A 12,894-nucleotide genomic window follows, 5' to 3' on the forward strand; every position below is an offset into this window, starting at 1 on the left:
GATAGTATTTAAGCTTTGTCTGAAGCTAAGAACCTGTGAATTTCCCAGTACTTTGTGCAGTCTGTACCATTTATAGTTGGATGTACTTGTTGGTCCATTTTTTGTCTTTAGCTGTGTAGTGTGTATGTTTAATCCACCCAATTTGGTTCAGTGTAAGCTCCTTAGAGGGATATCCCTCAGGGGCCTTCATTTAGTGCTGTGCATGTAGATGGTTGTTGAGTGTCTGGAATGGGAAGCATTTGTTTTAAAGAAAAAACTAGAGAGAGCACCCATTATATACAAAGTGACAGAAAGTGGGTGGCCTGGTTGTGGTCCTTTCTTCTCCAGCCTCTTCTCCCTCCTGTCTCCTACAGATATCCTCTATCCAACTACACTGAACCACTTTCCAAGCTTCTTGAATTTGGCAAAGTGCCTTCTTGCCAGGGTACCTTTACTTGGAATGCCCTCCTGTCCCCTATCTCCAGCTACCTGGAAGCTTTTCACCTTCTGTGGCATCTTTCTTAGTCGAATTGATCACTCGTTCCTTGTACTACCATTGTACCCCTTACACACTGTCATGGCAGTACTTGTCACACTAAACTGCAGTTATTTGTTTCATGTCACTCTCTTCTCCTGGAGTGTGAGCTCCTTGAGAATAGAGACTGTGTCTGTTTTATCTTTATGAAGTTGAAGAACTTCATGGGGAGCCTGACACTTAGTAGAAAGTGAATGAATGAAAGAGAATCTCAAAAAAAAAAAAAAAGAAGAAAAAAGTATCCTCTTTACAATTTCTAGGTGGTAACTAGCAGAACCAATGATGGATGACATAAAATCATGTCCCCACCAAGCTTCTGAAAGGAAAACAAGTCATTCTCTGCTCTTGATATCACAATGACAAGAAAGTTCTGATCTTGAATTCGATATGGCTGGAAATATTTGACATTGGGTGAATGGGAGATGTCATTGTGGGATATTCATCAAGCCTATTTTCTTATCTAGATATTTGAGGATGGAAATTGAGTTTTCATTTAAATATTCTTCTGACCGGGCACAGTGGCTCACACCTGTAATCCCAGTACTTTGGGAGGCCGAGGTGGGTGAATCACCTGAGGTCGGGAGTTTGAGACCAGCCTGACCAACATGGAGAAACTCCGTCTCTACTAAAAATATAAAATTAGCCAAGTGTGGTGGCACATGCCTGTAATCTCAGCTACTCAGGAGGCTGAGGCAGGAGAATTGCTTAAGCCCAGGAGGCGGAGGTTGCGGTGAGCCGACATGGTGCCATTGTACTCCAGCCTGGGCAACAAGAGTGAAACTCCATCTCAAAAAAATAAATAAATGAATAAAAATAAATAAATATTCTTCTTTTGCTTCTCTTAAACAGACTTGGCTGGTAAAAGCACCTGGTCTCTGCTTTTCACCACCTGGAATCCCAGTCCCAACAGCTGCCCTTCTAACCCTTGCAGCCTAATTGTGGAATAATTGTTTATAATCATTAATAGACAGGATCTGATTTGGGTAGCTCTGACAGACCTCTCTAGCCTGTTTCATAAGCCAGGGCTCTTGCCCAACTCCTGCACACAGCCTGCCAGTCCTCCATCCTAGCACAGTTCCACTTTTCCATTGTAGCCAGAAACATCTGGCTGAAGACAAACAGTTACAAAGCAGAAGCCAAGGTGGTGGGATCTGTTGTCACATAGGGGACTGGCAGCTCAGGGAATGTGGCTAGAGAACTCTGCTGAGGAGATGTGGTCATCCAGTCAGTCCCTGGCTGTCCTGCCAAGGGGCTCAAGGCAGCTAGCCAGCAGCTGCATGCGTGGTGACTGGAGCTACTGCCAGGCTGCCCAGTGAGCCTTTTTTGTTTCTCAGTAGGTACCATCTGCCACCAAGCACTAAGAAAGGGAGCTGAAGTACTTAGAAAGTTCCCATTTGGGAAGTGTTCCTGTCACCCAAGAGACAGGATCAAGGCATCTCAGCAAGGTTTAGGTCAATCTGGTGTCCACCCAGTCTGACTTTAAAGCCCCATGCTACGGAAAGATTTCTGGTTTTCCAGGTCTTGGTTGCCCTTTACATCCAAAGGCACCAGATCACTCAGCAAATGTCCCTGAATTCAGTGATTAGTGGAAGGGAAGACACCAGCTTTTTTGGATAGCTGTGCTGTATCACCATTTAAGCGAGAAGTGAATTTTTATCTGAGAACAGGGAGCAAGGGTTTAATGGGACAGTACAGCGTCTCCCTCTTTGCACAGGTTAGTATAGGTGGTGTCTCCATCTCTAATGTCAAGCTCTGGCCATAAAGGAATGCTTTAGTGGGTAATGGGCCTGTCCTAGAGCTTTGCTACTCAGAATTCCCCTTCTCTCTGGTGTTACTTCTTGGAATTCACTGTGGTAATGTTCAGAGAGGCAAATGTGTTGGGCCAACAGACATTCCCAGGAGAACATCCTCCAGAGCATTGATTTATTTTAAGATGGCACTAAGTGACATCTCTCCCCAAGAGATGGTCTCTGACACAATCCCATATGAAAACTCTTCTGAAAATGAATTGCTAATTGCTATTAGCCTTGATGCACTTACTCTAAGCAGTTCTTCAGACCTCTGGATCAGTGCTTCCCAAACTGTGGTTCTTGGACAACTTACATTAGAACTAAATGGGTCCTTATTAAAATACAGATCCGTGTCAGACCTAAATTCAGAATAAGAATGGCAGCCAGAGGGACCCAGGATTAGTATTTTTAAAGCAAGCTTTCCTTCCTTCATTTTAGGTGTCTGCCCTCAGCCTCCTCAGCAAGGCAGAGTCAATCTCAGTTCTACTTGCCATTGTGGTTTTGTGCGTGGTGCTTTGATTCTTTGCTAATTATGTTGCAGGCACAGTGGTGTTTGTCTTCTATTTCCTACCAAACTCAGCTTTTTGGCTGTGTGTGCCTCACCTCCCATCTTTTCTCGGCTGTTGCTGCTTTCCAGGTTTCTCCCTTGAATAGCTGTATGTGCTGGAGTCTTTTCTTTATGTTGAATCATTTTAATTTTTGTCCTTATTTGTAGGATCTAGGGTCCTTTTGATCTTTCCCTTCTCTTTTTACTGTGTTAGTCCTCCCAATTTTAGTGATGGGTAAGTCAGGAAAGTAAGACTGGGCACATATTTTCTCTCTCCCTTCCCACTGTCCATTTGCGATTCCTCCAGACTGGATATGCTACTCTCTATGACTCAGAGTCTTATTTTCTGTCTGATTCCCTTCTACTTGAGCCAGAGAGGGCTTTTTGTTAATTTTTGTTTTGTTTTTAGGTTAAGCTTTTAGAGACTGCTGAGCTGAAGTTTTGCTGAATTCTCAAAACACTTAAACTGCCTGTGTTCCTTCTTGGCTTTCATTTTCTAATTGGAACCAGGCACAATATTGTATAGAGAACTGCAATTAATTTTCTAAAATAGTGGCAACTTTCACAGTATAATAACTTTGGTTGTAACCAAGTGAAAGCATAATAACCAAAATACAAAATTACTAATGAAACTGGAAAGAGTCATATACCACATTGTTCCTCTAGTCTGTATCTCAGTAAATGCTGTGTTACTTAGGAATAGGGGCAGAAGTCTGCAACTGGGCAGGGAGGTTCAGGGACATGAGGGCGAAGCTAGGTCATCTTGAGCTAGAAAGCAAGAATAAGGATTAGTGCTTTCAGCACTGGAATTAACATGGACCACCCCCACCTCCCAATAAGCGGGGATTGTAGGCACGTAAGTGGTTTAGTAAGAAGTGAAAAAGATCCTCATTGCCTAATTAATTGCTGCAGATCCTAGAGGCACTAGGAAATTGAATCTCACCAGGAGTAGTTTGCTTTTCTCTTGGGTCATTTTATTGGCAGAAGGGATGACTAAGGACACCTTCATTTGACTTGGGTGGAGGAGGAAGCTCTGGGATAGAATGCAGTTTAGCTCCCCTCTCTCCATCGAACAGTATTGTGGTCTTTAAGGGAAAGCCTCCAATACCTAAGGGTCAATTTTATTGAAAGCTTTTTCTTTGTGGCTGTGTGGTAAAACCATAGCCAAGCGTTGAGTGAATGTTACCTAGACAAATCAATAGTTCATAGGACACATTGAAAAGAAAGTATCCATCTCTCTCCCTCTCCTCCTCTTCCCCTCCCCATTCCCCTTCTTCTTTCTTCCTTTCTTGACCTAAGAGTTTTGCTGGTCAATAGTGGACTATCCCTTTATACCCCTTCTCCCTCTAGAGTGCTAGCAATATGCCTCCCCTTCACCCTAAACAGGTCCCAGGAAGCAGGGAAGGAAAGCAGATTTGTTACTTTTTTTTTTTTGAGACGGAATTTCCCTCTGTTGCCCAGGCAGGAGTGCAGTGGCACAACCTTGGCTCAGTGCAACCTCTGCCACCTGGGTTCAAGTGATTTTCCTGCCTCAGCCTCCCAATTAGCTGGGTCTACAGGCACCTGCCACCACTCCCGGCTAATTTGTGCATTTTTAGTAGAGACAGGGTTTTACCATGTTGGCCAGGCTGGTCTCAAACTCCTGACCTCAGGTGATCCGCCCCCCTCTGCCTCCCAAAGTGCTGGGATTACAGGCGTGAGCCACCCTGCCTGGCCTTTTACCATTTTTTATAGACCTACAGCCCACCCAAATCTGATTGCACCGCAGTTCTGTGTGTACCCCCAGGGGACCACATCAGCATCTCGGGAACTTATTAGAAATGCAGATTCTTAGCCCCACTTGAGATCTGCTGAGTCAGAAACTCTGGGGGCGAGGCCCAGCCATGTGTGTTTTAACAAGCCTTCCAGATGACTCTGTGCGCTAAGAAGGAACCACGGGCTGTAGGGTGATTCCATCTAGACCTCACCTGTCAATGTATCTTGATCCTTTCCCCTTTTCTTCTTGCTCTATCTCTTACTATCTCTGAAAATAAACATTAGGTTGCTTGCTTTCTTTTATACCATTGGGTAGCCATCCTTACAGAGACTAATGCTGCTGCTGCTGCTGCTGATGATTATCATTATTATTATAAGTTCATTAAAATGAACCACAGAAAAAACTTGGGATCCAGACTTCTCCAATTAGTGGTAACTATAGTTGGGGCTTAGATCCTGGGTCAGGATGAGTGCCCAGTGCTGTCAGCACTGACCAGAATTTATATAACTTCACAAATATAGGCTCTTTTGACTTGTCCCAGCTTTATTCTTCAATCTACAAACTTTATTATGACTCTCTCCTTCCCTGCCATTGAATTGAACTTATAATATAGACCTAATCATCTGTACTTACCTATATTCTACAAGTTTGATTTCCAAAAGTGGCCTAGAATTCTAGTTCAATCCAGAGTATTCTCTAGAAATCTAAGGAAACTGAGCCTTTTCTTAATCTTGTCTGGACTTGGGGGTGGCAAATACCAAAAATAATGATATTTTATTTTTGTATGCTGGAAGGGTACTATTTCTTCAAGGGGAGATTGGGATAAAAGAGAGATGTCTTTGTTGTCAAAAATGATTTACTCCTTCCTAAGATTTTTGTCCTCATTAATTTTCTTAAAGCTGCCTGTCAGTTGATTAAAAGCCTCTTCCGCTGCAATTATCTTAAAGTTGACTTCTGAGATGTGGCACAAAGCATCTATCCTCAAAAAGTTATTTTCTTCAGAACATTGTAGGAAAGCGGGGAGGGGTATAGGAGAACTAAGAAGTGTCTCTGCGATTTGTCAGAGAAGGGAGGGGGGCAAGATAAAAAATTAAAAATAACACTAGAACTGCAGTCAAAGCCATTCATTTAGGAAATTTTTCCATGACAGATTCACCAACTCTGACAGTGTCTTTCCTCCGTGGCCTCTTAGTAGAGTGCAGTCTATGCTGCATTTTATTCTATTCACTCAAAAAAACTGTATTGAGCCCCTATCATTGGTCTAGGAATGCAGCAGTGAACAAGATGGACATAGTCCCTTCCTCTGTAGTGTGTCCATGTGCGATGTGTGGCTTCTTCTGATCTTTTCACTGCCATCTCCCCAGCCCTCACTGTGCTTAGCTGCGGGAGGCATGCAACATTTGCTTCCTAAGTGTGTGTTACTTTGAAATCTCGTGTGCCCTGGGTTTCTCTGCATGTTCTTACATGTGCACCCTGCTCACCATCACTATCACTGTGACAGCCCATTACTCAGCCCGCCCTAATTGAATCAAAGTACTAATGAGATAATCCTGAAAATAAGGAGCATCTTACTCATTTCCACGATGTTTTCTTTTTTTGTTTTTGAGACGGAGTTTTGCTCTTGTTGCACAGGCTGGAGTGCAATGGCACGATCTCGGCTCATTTCAACCTCTGCCTCCCGGGTTCAAGTGATTTTCCTGCCTCAGCCTCCCAAGTAGCTGGGATTACAGGTGCATGCCACCATCCCAGCTAATTTTTGTATTTTTAGTATAGAGACAGGGATTCACCATATTGGTCAGGCTGGTCTCGAACTCCTGACCTCGTGATCTGCCTGCCTCGGCCTCCCAAAGTGCTAGAATTACAGACTTGAGTCACCGTACCTGGCCTCGTTTCCACAATTCTAACCAATATCAGTGAATTTCTCCGGGTTCTAGTCTCAGCACACAGACATGATGGGAGGTTCCCAGTAGATAGTTTAAAAAGTGAAAGGCAAAACATCCTTTTTTTCAAGAATTGGTAGGAAAATCAATTAATACATTTGTAAAAGCTGAAAGTATTTAATATAATCCCTGTCCTGAACAGAGAAATACTACTACGTCCACACACACACACACACACACACACACACACAAATGGATCAAGCAAAATATATGGAAGCATTCTTTTATCCAAGGTGAATCTCTAGAACTCATTAGACCATTTCCTTTGAGATGTAGAAAGCCACAGAAGTTCAAGAACTTGTGTTGTGCTCTGTGCCCAGAGATGTGGAAACCAGAGTAATTGCTTTCTATTTATTTATTTTTTGAGATAGAGTTTCTCTCTGTTGCCCAGGCTGGAGTGCAGTGGCGTGATCGCAGCTCACTGCAACTTCTGCTGCCCAGGTTCAAGCAATTCTCCTGCCTCAGCCTCCCGAGTAGCTGGGATTACAAGCACCTGCCACCGCACCTGGCTAATTTTTGTATTTTTAGTAGAGATGGGGTTTCACCATCTTGGTCAGGCTGGTCTTGAACACCTGACCTTGTGATTCACCCACCTCGGCCTCCCAACGTGTTGGGATTACAGGCATGAGCCACCATGCCCAGCCTATTTGTTTAAAATTTTTTTTTTAAGAGACAGGATCTCACCCACGCTGGAATGCAGTGGCACGATCATACCTCACTGTAAATTTTAATAACTGGGCTTAAGCAATCCTCCCACCTCAGCCTCCCAAGAAGCTGGGATTAGAGGTATTGCCCCCATGCCTGGCTATTTGTTTGGAGACATGCAGATCCTGCTTTGTTGGCTAGGTTGGTCGAACTCGTGGCATCAGGTGATCTTCCCATCTCGGCCACCCAGAGTCCTGGCCACTACAGGCAGGAGCCATCACGCCCAGCAAGTATAATTTCTGGGAATTCTGGAAGCTGTGCATGCCTCAGTATTTCTTTTTTTTTTTTGAGACGGAGTCTCGCTCTGTCGCCCAGGCTGGAGTGCAGTGGCCGGATCTCAGCTCACTGCAAGCTCCGCCTCCCGGGTTTACGCCATTCTCTCGCCTCAGCCTCCGAGTAGCTGGGACTACAGGCGCCCGCCATCTCGCCCGGCTAATTTTTTGTATATTTTAGTAGAGACGGGGTTTCACCGTGTTAGCCAGGATGGTCTCGATCTCCTGACCTCGTGATCCGCCCGTCTCGGCCTCCCAAAGTGCTGGGATTACAGGCTTGAGCCACCGCGCCCGGCCGCCTCAGTATTTCTTTAAGCACTTCCGGAAGTAGATTCCTCAGCTGAAGTAATGTCTGTGCTTTGATCCTAATGGCCAGGCGTGGCCTTTGGAAAGCAGCGGGCCAATTGAAAAATAAATAGCTTGTCTTCTGACTGTCGTTGGGGTCTCCTTGAGGAACAAATGAACAAGACAAAGTTTACAGGACTCAGCAAATCATAGGAGGTTGCCTAGAAATGCCTTGAAGGCAGCACATTGTAACACATAGTAACAAAGGGCAACAAATTTGAACAAGTTAAAAAAAAAAAACAAAAGGCCGGGCGCGGTGGCTCACGCCTGTAATCCCAGCACTTTGGGAGGCCGAGGCGGGCGGATCACGAGGTCAGGAGATCAAGACCATCCTGGCTAACACGGTGAAACCCCGTCTCTACTAAAAAATACAAAAAACTAGCCGGGCGACGTGGCGGGCGCCTGTAGTCCCAGCCACTCGGGAGGCTGAGGCAGGAGAATGGCGTAAACCCGGAAGGCGGAGCTTGCAGTGAGCTGAGATCCGGCCACTGCACTCCAGCCTGGGCGGCAGAGCGAGACTCTGTCTCAAAAAAAAAAAAACAACACTGTTTGCGGTTTGCCCTTTTTTTCTGCTGGGAGAAAGCTTTGGTTTGGATGCGTGCAATCTGGGCAGATATGTTCCTGCTTCAAAGGGAGAGAGTTAGGTGACTTGGTATTTTGATTTTTTAAAAAATTTCCAAACAAAGCTATGATTTGGGTTTTTAAATAATCACTTTAGGCCGGGCGCGGTGGCTCAAGCCTGTAATCCCAGCACTTTGGGAGGCCGAGATGGGCGGATCACAAGGTCAGGAGATCGAGACCATCCTGGGTAACACAGTGAAACCCCGTCTCTACTGAAAAATACAAAACACTAGCCGGGCGAGGTGGCGGGCGCCTGTAGTCCCAGCTACTCGGGAGGCTGAGGCAGGAGAATGGCGTGAACCCGGGAGGCGAGGCGGAGCTTGCAGTGAGCTGAGATCCAGCCACTGCACTCCAGCCAAAATTGGGTGCACTGGCCAGGCGCGGTGACTCATGCCTGTAATCCCGGTACTTTGGGAGGCTGAGGTGGGTGGATCACCTGAGAGTGGGAGTTCAAGACCAGCCTGACCAACATGGAGATACCCCGTCTCTACTAAAAATACAAAACTAACTGGGGTTGGTGGTGCATGCCTGTAATCCCAGCTACTCGGGAGGCTGAGGCAGGAGAATCGCTTGAACCCAGGAGGCAGGGGGTGCAGTGAGCCAATTTCGTGCCACTGCACTCCAGCCTGGGCAACAAGAGCAAAACTCCATCTCAAAAAAAAAAAAAAAATGGGTGCACTGCCTGTGAGTCAGCCTTGCTCTGTCAGAACAGTAAAAATATAAAAATAATAAAAATTGGCAGGGCATGGTGGTTCACGCCTGTAATCCCAGCACTTTGGGAGGCCGAGGCAGATCACAAGGTCAGGAGATCGAGACCATCCTGACCAAGATGGTGAAACCCCATCTCTACTAAAAATATAAAAATTAGCCAGGCGCGGTGGCAGGTGCCTGTAATCCCAGCTACTCAGGAGGCTGAGGCAGGAGAATGGCATAAACCTGGGAGGCGGAGCTTGCAGTGAACCGAGATCGCATCACTGCACTCCAACCTGGGTGACAGAGTGTGACTCCATCTCAAAAAATAAAAATAATAATAATTATTATTATAAAAATTACATCACCGTTCTGTGAATTCTGAATTCCAACATAGAATATAAAGGTTTGGAGAGAGTAAAAGAAATTAAAGTTTTTAAAAAGCAATCAGACTTTCCTAGAGGTGAAGAAACTCAGTAATTCATTAATCTAAGCAGATCAACAGCTGAAAAAGAAGAAAAAGATGGCCAAGGTATCGGTCCCACTGCCACTCTAGGATATGTGCATTTCTCAGACTGTGACGAGATGTGTAGCCATCCATTTCCAATGGAAAGGTCAGCTGCCTCTTAGCATCTGCTTTCTATTGATTTTTCCCTCTTCTCAGTTGATTCTCTTCTAGTAACCCTCACTAAAACCTTAAAGCCTCCTTAATTCCCATCATTATCCAGAAGGCATTTTTCCTCTTCACAGTTCCTTTCTTCCTCAAAGCCCCCTTGCTTTGCACCTTGCACCTTTTCCCACAGCTCTTCTAGCCTCAGTTTCCAATTTTCCCCTTCCTCCAGCCAGCTTCCATTGTCTTAAAGAAGATCTGCTAACTGCACTTGACCTCTGGCCACCACTGCGAGGTTTTAGCTTTACAGATGATGAGATTCCCAAATGTAAACAAAATAAACACAAAGTTTTTCTTTTAACTTCTTATCTGGGCTGATCTGAACAGTGCGGTTTGCTGCTTGAACTATTGGTCTGAGTTTTATTGGCATGCAGTAGGGGAAAAAAAAACGACCATCTTGTTGAGGACTGCAATACCTTTTTCCTCTTCGTTTTAAAAGGATGGAGAAGAAGGTTTCCCAATGACCTCCTGGCTCCCTCTCATTCTTTTCCTGTCTATCTTTGAACAAGGAACAAGACACTTTTAGTTTTGATCTGAACTGTTTTCTTTTGCTCTCACTTCCTATTAGTTAGAGTTTGAGGGGTAGAGAGGCAAGCGGTACAAGAGATTGTCTTGGACACCAGAAGTGGAGTGATCATTATCTTCTACTCCCTTAGAACCACAAATATCTTGGCAACCAGACTCATTCCCTATTGACATGCTGAGACTGCACTAACTCTAAGAAATTTCTTCTTTCTAGCATATTGATTCTATTTCCCTTCATAGATGTTAGACAGAAATGAGAACAGTCTACCTTGGGAAGAGGGGTTGCTGTCAGCATTCATCATATACCAGGGAAGAGCTGTAGTGGAGATAGGTGAAACCAGGACTCGTCAATCATGAATCAGCAGCTGGGTTTTGTACTCAGCCACACAGAGGGTCCCCTCTTCCTGATAATCCCTCCAGTGTAGTAGAATTTGGTGGTGTAGCTGCACAGCATGTCTCTTGTGTCAGAGAGAAGAGTGGGGGACAGGGTGGGTGTTCAGCAGGCCACCCAAGGTTGGTTCTGAACATCCCATGGGGAGCTTCAGGGCACCCGACTAGTATTAAGGAAACCTTTACTAGAGATGTTTTTAGGATGTCTGTACATGAAGACCAGAGCCATCTCTTATACTGTCTTTGTCAGTACTGATGACCTTTGGGTTTACAGAGCCAGTCTCCATGGAAATCTAAAAGGGGACTCACAGCTCACCCAGTCTCTGGGTTAGAAAGACTAATGATCAAAACCATAAACAGTTTGGGATTAGCAGAGCTAGGTAACCATCTGTCAGTACTGAGAAACTTGTCCAGATAGTCTCTCATCTGTGGGGCTAATTGTGAGAGATATTTCCCCTCAGCAAGGTGGACTGAGAGCTGTTCAGCTTTGGCCAGGGAAAGGGGTGGACGCTACATCTCTGGGTGCTTTTCAAAATGGGCCAGATTCTCATTGTTCAAGGGTCCATTAGTTTTGGACATGTGTGAAATGAGGATGATTGGACCAGATGATCTCAGCCTATGGATCAGTGATTAACGTCCCATCCTGCACCCTCCGTGCCCTCCTCCCCTCTGTACGTCTTGCCCTCATCTCCCTTCTTCCCACACCACACGGGAGTGTGCTAAGCAAGCAAGTGCTTATCAGGATCCAGGAGGCTGGTGATCTTTATGTGGCATTTTCTGGCTTCCTGCCACAAAGCAGGATTTAGCCTAATACCCAAACATGGGAGGAGATGTGCACTTGAGAACTGCCCTTTCGGCACTGTTTAAGGACTTGAGCATGAGGGAGTGCCATAACTGGAGGACAGATTCATGCCCCCATGATTCCTGCAGCTGCAGAAGTTGGGAAGTGGCTAGCAACAACCCGGGAGTCTCAACATTTCATTACTTCTCTCCAATCCCTCTGTGACCTTGTCTCACCTAAGCTGGGTTCATCTGTCATATTGGCGTCGCGAGGGTTTTGTCCCCAAAGGAAGTTCCTATACTAAGAAGCAAATAGATAATATTTGCCTGTTAATCCCTCTGCAGCAGTAAATGATAAAAGGTAAATTTGTGACATATGAGAGGCTTGTTTGTTACTTCCTGGTCTGGAACGTTTCTAGGAAAGAGGTCTTTTATTCTTCTGTTTCAGACCCCCATTTAAAAAACCCAGCACAGCAACTTAAGCATCTGATGACTAAAGTCTTATTATTCTCCTCCTTGTAAGGCTACTTTCTCTGGCCCTTTGTCCCCATTCCCTACAGTTATAAATTGTTGTAGTTTTAGGGGAGACTTTGTTGTGAGGCCCATGTAGAACTACCACAGGCTCAAAATCAAGGTGCTCTCCTCATGCACCCATTGAAGTTAACCCTCATCCCTCCTTAACTCTGCATGTGCTCTGCTCACACCATCTGACCTTTGGAGAAGGAAAACTAAACAGATTAAGTGATCCCAGCCACAATTGTCTAATCACACCCACATTGTCCTTTTAGTGTTAAAAGTTAAATGGCAAGTTCTATTTAACCACAAAGTCTATAGGTTGGACAGAAACTATTGGTTATCTTCTGAGAAGGTGAAAATCTCCATGAGAAAGAATAAAGGCACCACACCTCATTGCTTGATTTAAAGGCAAAACATTGATTAGGTGCAAAGGAGAAAGAGTGGTATTACCATCTCCGTGCCCATTCAACCAGTGAGGCTGAATGGAGAATAGCAGCCATGAATTTGTTTGAGACTCCTGCCAGCCAGGAGGAGATGATCCAAAGGCCAAGCAGCCACACCCCAGATGACTACAAGAGAAATTCATTAACATCATTGGGTTCTTTTTTAATAGTCTCCTCAGTTAGAGCAAAGATTTAAGGAGCCCTAATGAATTCCTTACATTGGAGTTGAGTCCTACAGGAAGGGTGTAGGAGGTTCCTAATGCAGCTGCCACAGGGCAGTCAGTGCTGTGCCTCAAACCTGAACCAATTCCATGTCTGTAAAAGGCCCATTTGACCTCAGGACCATAGCTAGGCCATTCTGGAAGAGAACCATCAGCTACCTGGGCACAT

The 12,894-nt window shown here is 45.1% G+C and overlaps 1 protein-coding gene across 9 annotated transcripts in view; it reads left to right on the forward strand.

Moving 5' to 3' along the window:
- AMBRA1 (autophagy and beclin 1 regulator 1) overlaps positions 1-12,894 on the forward strand; it is a 204,240-nt gene that overhangs the window by 167,038 nt on the left and 24,308 nt on the right. The gene's annotated exons all lie outside the window — the stretch shown is intronic.

Source organism: Trachypithecus francoisi, unplaced genomic scaffold (assembly GCF_009764315.1).
Source record: "Trachypithecus francoisi isolate TF-2019V2 unplaced genomic scaffold, Tfra_2.0 Lachesis_group8, whole genome shotgun sequence".
Lineage (NCBI taxonomy): Eukaryota > Metazoa > Chordata > Mammalia > Primates > Cercopithecidae > Trachypithecus > Trachypithecus francoisi.